The sequence below is a fragment of the Athalia rosae genome, chromosome 2, assembly GCF_917208135.1.
Source record: "Athalia rosae chromosome 2, iyAthRosa1.1, whole genome shotgun sequence".
NCBI lineage: Eukaryota > Metazoa > Arthropoda > Insecta > Hymenoptera > Athaliidae > Athalia > Athalia rosae.
The window spans coordinates 17209289-17217065 of NC_064027.1; the positions used below are offsets into that span (position 1 = coordinate 17209289).

Sequence of the window (7777 nt, forward strand, 5' to 3'; positions counted from 1 at the left end):
GAATCGGGCACGCGTCCACGGAATACAACAGGTGATGACGTAGTATCATTTCGTGGTAAATACGGCGTACACAGCGGACACGTACTACTCTCTCCAAACTTTGTCTTTTGCTCACAATCAGCTGCTGTTCGAGATGAGCGAGCGAACGCACAACCGGTACGAACCGGTTGAAAAACTTTTCGAGAAATAAGGTCCGCGCGAGCGACCATTCCCTATTCTCATCCAATAATTTCGCTACCCTCCCACCGGGACAAAGTGGTTCTAATTAAAAGACCGTAAAGAGTTGGTCACTGGCGGTGTACACCTAACCTATAATACCTACCGACGACGGAAGCAACGCCTAACCAACGCCCACGACGGAGGAGAGCCGACATACGTTACAGCCAACGGAGCCCGAGTCGTAACACCGGCGAACCTTCTCCATGCTAACCGTGCGAAGTGCGAGCCGGCTATGGAGTATATGGAGTGTCTGGGAAAGCACAACCGTTCCTTTCATGTTACCCAAGAGTCGGGGGGGGGGGGGGGAGGCGAGGGCGGCGGAGAAGTGCCGGGCGAAGGGAGGTACGCGGGGGGTGGGGGGAGGGGGAGAGGGAGGGAGGGAGAAGGGAAAGAGTGGTGCAAGGCTTCACTTCCTAATTATTTCTACCTCGGTTTGCGAGTAATGGCTATATAACGGGATTCCATTGTTTAACTGTTAATTTTTGCGGCGTGTGGGCAATGCAAGTGGTTGGCGGAACACGCAAAGCTCCAACCACCTCGGTACCACCGACCGGGAATGCTGGCTGCAATTATTTACTATATGCCTCCCTTCGGCCGCGAAAAGGCTTCATTATTATTTCCGCTATTATCGTAAGGATAACAATTTATGAAAACTCCCCAGATACTTACGGGTTAACTTTTTCGTTCTACAATCGGAAGAAATATGAGATACAAATTTACGTCGAGGATTCCGCACCCTGATGAAAAATACATCATCCCCGTTTCATTTTGTATCCAAAGATCGCTATTTCTAAAAAATTCAGCCGGTCCTCCGATACGGTATTCATAGCCCGATTGATTTTTCGCCCCTCTCTGCCGCGCTATTCGCTATAAAAAAAGAAATAAAAAAAAAAAAACTGAGAACCTGTATGGAATAGCCTTTAAATAGTTTATTTGATACGTTGGTTTCTTCGAGAAAGCTTATTCCTAGCGTCTGATGCGAAGAACGCGTAAGGAATGAAAATGAAAGTTTCGATGATTTTCGGTGGTGGAAATAATGCAAAAAACAGTTTCCCTCGGAAAAAAGTACTCGGATGATGGGAAATTGCTAATTGCTGTTCTGTCGTTCTGTCGCTAGTCAAGCCGAATTGCAGATCCCACGCAGTTTCCGCTATTTACACAACGAATAAATTCCAATTGACGACAGAACGCCATCGCGGATGATAAAATGTGAAACAATTCGTTGGCAAGGTTTTCCGCAAAGCACCATCGATTAGGAGGGAGAAAGTATCGAAGAATCGTAGGCGTCGAAAAATTTATCACGTCACTTGAGCTCAGGTACAAGAATTGATATAGTGATAAATAAAGTTTAACGTTGTTCAAGGATTTCGAGAGGCTTGATGTATGGTAAAAGTTCAAAAAGGAAAGCGGTATGAAAATACTTTCACGGTGCAACGCTCACAAATTGGCTACTTTGTTCGTTCGATGCGTGTAACTCCGTAACCGCGCCGCCCGGAGGCGGTGCAGTTCAGCCTGCGGAGATTCAAACGTGGATTGAACCGTACTCGAATAGCGAGTTCTCTTGATTTTAAAATCGTACGGACGTACGACCCCGCTGTGAGAAATGTCTCCAATGGACTAGAAAATATTAAGGTACATCGGAAGTGATGCAACAAAGTTTTCTGCTCGAACTAAGGAAATATGTTCGCCGAACTTTATGGCAGTTACTGTTAAAAAGAAATACATTTGCCGCATTTCCCTAGCAGTTTGAAAAGGTGAATATCCAATTTTTGCCAAAACATGCCCGTCGCGAATAAAACGGAATATACTGCGATAACCTCGATCGCGGCCTCTCCATATTCTACGGACTATTCCAGAAGCCCATCGCTTCAACGTTATATCGCTCATTACACCCTCCCTCGAGGCCTGTTATCCGTACACTTTAATCGTTCCACAAATTTAACCTTTGGCATTAGCTCGCTCTAAGGCTGCCACCGCTTTAACGATACCTCGCCCATTCAACATATTATCTAAATTTCCTCCACGTGGAAATATATCCAAGTACGCGGAATCCTATGCCGATAAATCGTAACGACGTCGAAGCGAAAAAAATTAAAAAAAAAATTCTGGGAAAAAAATCCCAAGCGAAGATCGAATTTTTCGAAAAATTCACGCCACTCGCTGGAACCCGTCTCGCCGCGGGCGTTGAAAAAAAGTGAAGGAGGTGTGAAGGAGATTGAGAAATAAACGGAGATTGGTAAATTGAGGTGGATTGAGACAGGGGGGGGGGGGGGGGGGGGGGGTAAAGCAAGCAATGGAATGGCGATTTGTCGCAAGTGTTGCCGAAAGTTTTGACGGTTTTATGATTCTTCCGTGTAACTTATGTAGCGAGGCAAAATGTTTAGAAACGCCGCAAGTTAGAATAGGCTGGGTGCAACGTGGAAACGGTGCCAAAATTTCTCGAAGAGCGCTCTTTCCCCAACCCCCTTTACTCTCTATCTCCCCCTCTCTACGCCCACCATCCACCGAGCCATCCGCCCTCTTGGCTACCGCGGTTCCTGCCACCCCGACGTCCCGACAACCCTCTCCCTCCCTCCCCCCCCTCCCTCCCTCCCTCATCCCCTTGCTTTGTTATGTTAATTGTTTCAAACTCAGGGCATCATCGCTACGTTTATTTTCCATTGTCGTCGCCTCCCAGTCCCTTCGCATCCTAAATGTATAGAAATATACATTTATATTATACCCGCGGTACATAGGAGCACAAGCGCATCGTACCACGCTTGCACATTCGATGTATATAATATATGTATAATATATATAACTATATAAAATATATAGCTATGCAGCAGGTATATTTTATGTAGCGGAGGATGTGTATAAAATAGGCAGGTACATACACACAGAATCATGGACGGCTCAGTGCCAGACGGATCTCAATGTATATTTGCCTTGGTAATACATACGTACGTACAACCCCGTTCGTATTTCTCACATTAGCCTCCTCTCTATGCATCCAGCTCCCATGACTGTTGCAGTTTGAGTAACGCTTCGCCGCAAGCAACCAGTCAGGGGTGGAAGTATAAAATGTCAATACGTTTACCGGTAGACCATTGTTGGCCCTGATCTACGTTTATGGCCGTGTTCGTGCAAACCATCGCATCTCTTCCAGTTCTAATGTTTGAGGTTACCCGCCGCTACTTCGCCGTATGATATATAGTCGCGGATCGGCAATGCGCGCGAGAAAGTATCGCGACGTATCTCACAGTCGGCCGATAACATTCCGGAGAGTCACCGCATTCCCTTGGCATAAATTAGCGGTTAGGAAATTACAATATTCGTACCATTGAGATCGCGTGCGTCCGATTGCGATATACATACAAGGGGGGTTGCTTGCGGCTGGGGACGTTTGCCAAAATAAGATGGGAAGTACGTTCTTAGTTTTCTCTTCGGGTAGGGTGTAATACCGTTGGCCGAGTCGCGATGCCGCAAGCATCGGTGTCATGACGCCTCCGGCATTAGTATTCGCCTCGCATTCCCAACACGCTGTTGGTAAAGAGTCGCACTTGTTGGCGTCGTGGGACCTGGACATCGGAAGAGATGAGGGGAGAGAGAGAGAAAGAGAGAGAGAGAAAGAGAAAGATGGGGAGGGGGGGGTGTAGGTTGGCTCGGACTACGCGACGGGAAGCGAGAGTGTGCAGTGGCCGGTTCCCGGGGGATTCCAGGACCGCAGTCCTAAATCAGGTTTTATTCCCCGGTGAGTCTCCGCCTCTCCCTCGTCCAGAATCAGCGGGTGCCCCCCCCCTTCCTTTCCTCCTCCTCCCCCCCCCCCTCCCCCATCACCACCGATATCGAACGGGGCAATCTCTACTGTACAAGTTTTCGCATAAATTCCTTTCAGCCAATCCAACCGACCGCTAATCGTTTTGTTGTACACGGGACCGAGCCCACCCTCGCTCACCCCCCCCCCCATCAACCGACGCTCGTCCATTCGATAAAGACGACGCCGGGACAGATGATGATCCGGGATTTCCAATCATTTTTCAATCGAAAATCGCCAACCGAACCGCTATCCACCTCCGGGGGATAAAATAACTCCGATGACGAGGTGTGTCGTCCGTACGAGTCGAAGGGACCCCGAAGGGACAACGGTGTTACGTGTCAATAGGGGGTGAATGGAACCCGCGGATGGTCCTGGCACCGCCTGGCGGTGCGTCGGAAGGGGCGGTCACCGTATACGTGCCTTGCCGGGCCGACGGGGGTGCTTGAGAATTCGGGTCAGGTTGTTTCCTGCTTCGATTACAAATACAGAGATACACAACTCTTAGAAGGTCTGCCAAAAGCAAACCTCGAGTCACTCTAGAGAATGACCTCTCGCACCCTCGTCTCACCCGACCCCCCCCCCCCCCCTCCTCGTCCTTCCGCTGCCGCCGCGGGATACACCGGTCGCGATAATTTTAAGGGTTTCCATTCGACGGAAGACCACGTTATTCCTCGATCCCACTGAGCTCGAATCTTTTTTTCTCTTCTGAGGAGCTTCGGCTGAGCTCAGCGGCAGCCGGCAGGTAATTGAAAAGCTTATCTAATCAATTAGGGAAAAGGCGTACAAAATTCATTACGTCCATCTGTGCCACTTCGTACGCCTTTCCCCTGCAGTACGCGTCCACCGAGCGTATTCTGTAGCTAAAGAATTTATAAGAGAGACGCCGGAAAAGCACGGTCCGTCAGCTAAGCGAAACAATGAAAAACCGCGACTCTGTTTGCTTTCGCCCTTGTCTCGAAGGACGTGCGTGACGATGCCGTAGTGAGATGTAAAGCACCGGCGGTTGAATGAAATTGGGAAAGCCTTGCCAGTGTAGACGTAACGCGGATATGACTCGTGCAACCCGTACCTCAAACCGCTGTACGTACGTACGTACGTACACGCGGGGCGGGCGGTGCAGCGATTTATAAGTACGCTTTTACACCGGCGTCGGAGGGGTGAGTTTTACGCAGCTCTTTGCGATCCCACTAGGTTACAGGACGTATATATACGAAACACTTTCGCCCTACGGCACTTGTGACCCACATATTTAATGTAACGTTTGAAGCCAGTCAATAATTCAACGCAAACTTTGGCGTGCTTGTAACTTCAAGGATATTATCAAGCGCGCTTCGAATGCAACGATCGCCTGAAACCCAAGGCCGATGTCGAACGGGTTCGAAGAAATAATCGAACGCCGAGATTCGGATAAGGTTTCAGCGACTGCGGACGATGGGTGTAATTTTGGTAGCTCGTTAACGAGTTTGAAGCCACCTTGTATACGCGATTCTTGGAATTATTCCTACCACCCCCAACGACGCGAAATAATTTAAGCCGATGATCGAACCATCGAGGACTGTGGCGCATGTGAGATGAAGTGTGGGACGACCGATGGTAAATGGTAAATGGTGGATGATGAAACGAATAGCTAGCAAACCTGGCTGATAGAAGCAAAGTTCCGCGGCGCGCGGCCACGCACTCCCTGAGCGCTCCACGCTGCCTGAGTTTGTCCGCGTGTCTGCGGATCCTTTGAACCCTCGAAGAATCCTTTTGGAGGTACCGTAGGACGGACGCCACTCTCACTCTCACTCCCTGACGATATTGCGACCACGACGAGACTCTACCATTCTTATGAATTTCTCTCAACCGGACCGCGGGGTGTCTCGATACTTCTATTACGTATGTTATTACTATATTATTATTTTGTTTCGTGTTTTCTTTTTTTTTTTTCTGCTTTCCTTCTTTTCTTATAATCCTAATTTATTGGCACGCCGGGTTCACGTAGTTGTATATCTACTGTTAGCACTTATTGTTATTATTTTTTTTAATTATTATTATTCTATAATTTTCCTTTTCACCGAACTTTTCGCGTAGTTGACGACGTTTCGGGGACGATTCCTCTTCCTTTTGTCTTTAATGAAATCAATCAACTTAAACTATTTCAGGATTTATTATAATCAGCCTGCGTACGAGCAGCTGGCGATCGGTATCGTCGCACGTGTAAAAAACAACTTATGGATGGAAACAAAAATGAAAAAAAAAAAAGTATCACACCGTCGACGTATATGGTTTTATAAAAAACGATGAAATTTGAGGTACGATCTTCGTTTTAGTTTGTTATATTTTATTTCGTCGGACAACAGTCGGTTATTCTATGATATTACGGCGAAAGGGTTATTTAAGGCAACTACAACTCATACATTATTTTTGATCACACACTCTGAAAAATTCCATCGATAACTTGTCGGGAAATACCTGGCGTTAATCTTCCCATAGTTGCTTTGCCTCGAATCGATCTATCGAGCTATAAACGTACAGCCGATTCGCAGTTTATCGATACTCTGTACGAAAAGTCTTGGGCAGCAGGGGGTACTCGGCGTGGACTAGATAACGTCACCTCATTCCAGAATCTGTTCGTTCGTCAATCCGATAATGAAAAACAGACGATCAACTTCAATGAAATAACAATTACTCTTCCTTCGCACACTCCGCTCCGCACTTATATTTCAAAATTTAACGCGTCGAGTACGAACAGTCCCCGAGGTTGAAAGCACCTCGAGATTCCTCGACCGCGTGGTGATCGCCGACTCGAACCGTCCCGCAGCACCCTCGTAAGGCAGGCACCCTCCTCAAGCGGGCGAGCACCGGGAGCGAAACAATAATCTCCTCTATCCGGTGATGAGTCTGTGATACGCGTTTCGGTTTTTCTCCCACCTGGATGGGATTTGCGAAACTATCGACCTCGGAATCCGATGTAAACGAGGAAAAAAAAACTGAGAACACCTGAGATTCGGTGCGAGTCGAACGTCCCTTGGACGATACGGAGATTGGTGTACACTGCGGTCGTTCTCCGCACACTGAGGGTAGCTGACGTCACGAGCCCACCACGCGGCTATTCGCGCCGGCGCTTATCCTTCGAGCTTCGATACGCGCCCTCCGAACCAACGAACCGCCGAACCGCCGAACCGCCGTCCGCTGCGTATAACTATCTACGTTATACGTACGTACATATGTATACCGAACCTCCATGTACGGACGCAGGTATGTAAGAATGAGCATTCGTACGCGTGTGTGTCGTATGTACCCGTCCGCGAGGTATATACGTGGACATTTCTGGCGTACATGGGTACGCCCCGACCAACCGACTACTACCCCGAGTCCTCGATGCACGCATCCACTCACCTGGTAAGTCGAGGGAACCCACGGAGAACGCGATTTATTCATAAGCTCTCTTTTCCTCCTTCGCTCCCTCGCACACGCGGTTCCAGTTACCCTTCCCTTCTCGCCGGGATCCCGGATCGGTTGCGAAACGAGTCCCGTCGCTTCGAGGGTCGGATTTCGCGCTACGTTATGGGTGAACAACGATAGCCTCCTGCTTTTAATTCGTTCGGTTTGGCTCGATCGTCGGTACTTTTTGGTGGTCGTGACCGTTCTTTTTTTTTTTTTTTTCTTTGTTTGTTTTCAACTTTTTCTTCTCAATTGATCATTTTTCGGTTACCCCCGGGCATTCCATTCCCTTGTTTTCTTCTCTCTCTCTCTCTTTTTCTCTCTCTTATTTTC

General features: G+C 48.3%; 1 protein-coding gene across 1 annotated transcript in view; it reads right to left on the reverse strand.

The window, feature by feature from the left end:
* LOC105692090 (CUGBP Elav-like family member 4) overlaps nucleotides 1-7063 on the reverse strand; it is a 531822-nt gene extending 524759 nt beyond the window's left edge. Inside the window, exon 1 of the mRNA XM_020855922.2 lies at nucleotides 5655-7063. The gene's annotated coding sequence lies outside the window, so the exon portion shown is untranslated. The remainder of the gene's footprint in view (nucleotides 1-5654) is intronic.
* Nucleotides 7064-7777: the final 714 nt, after the last annotated feature.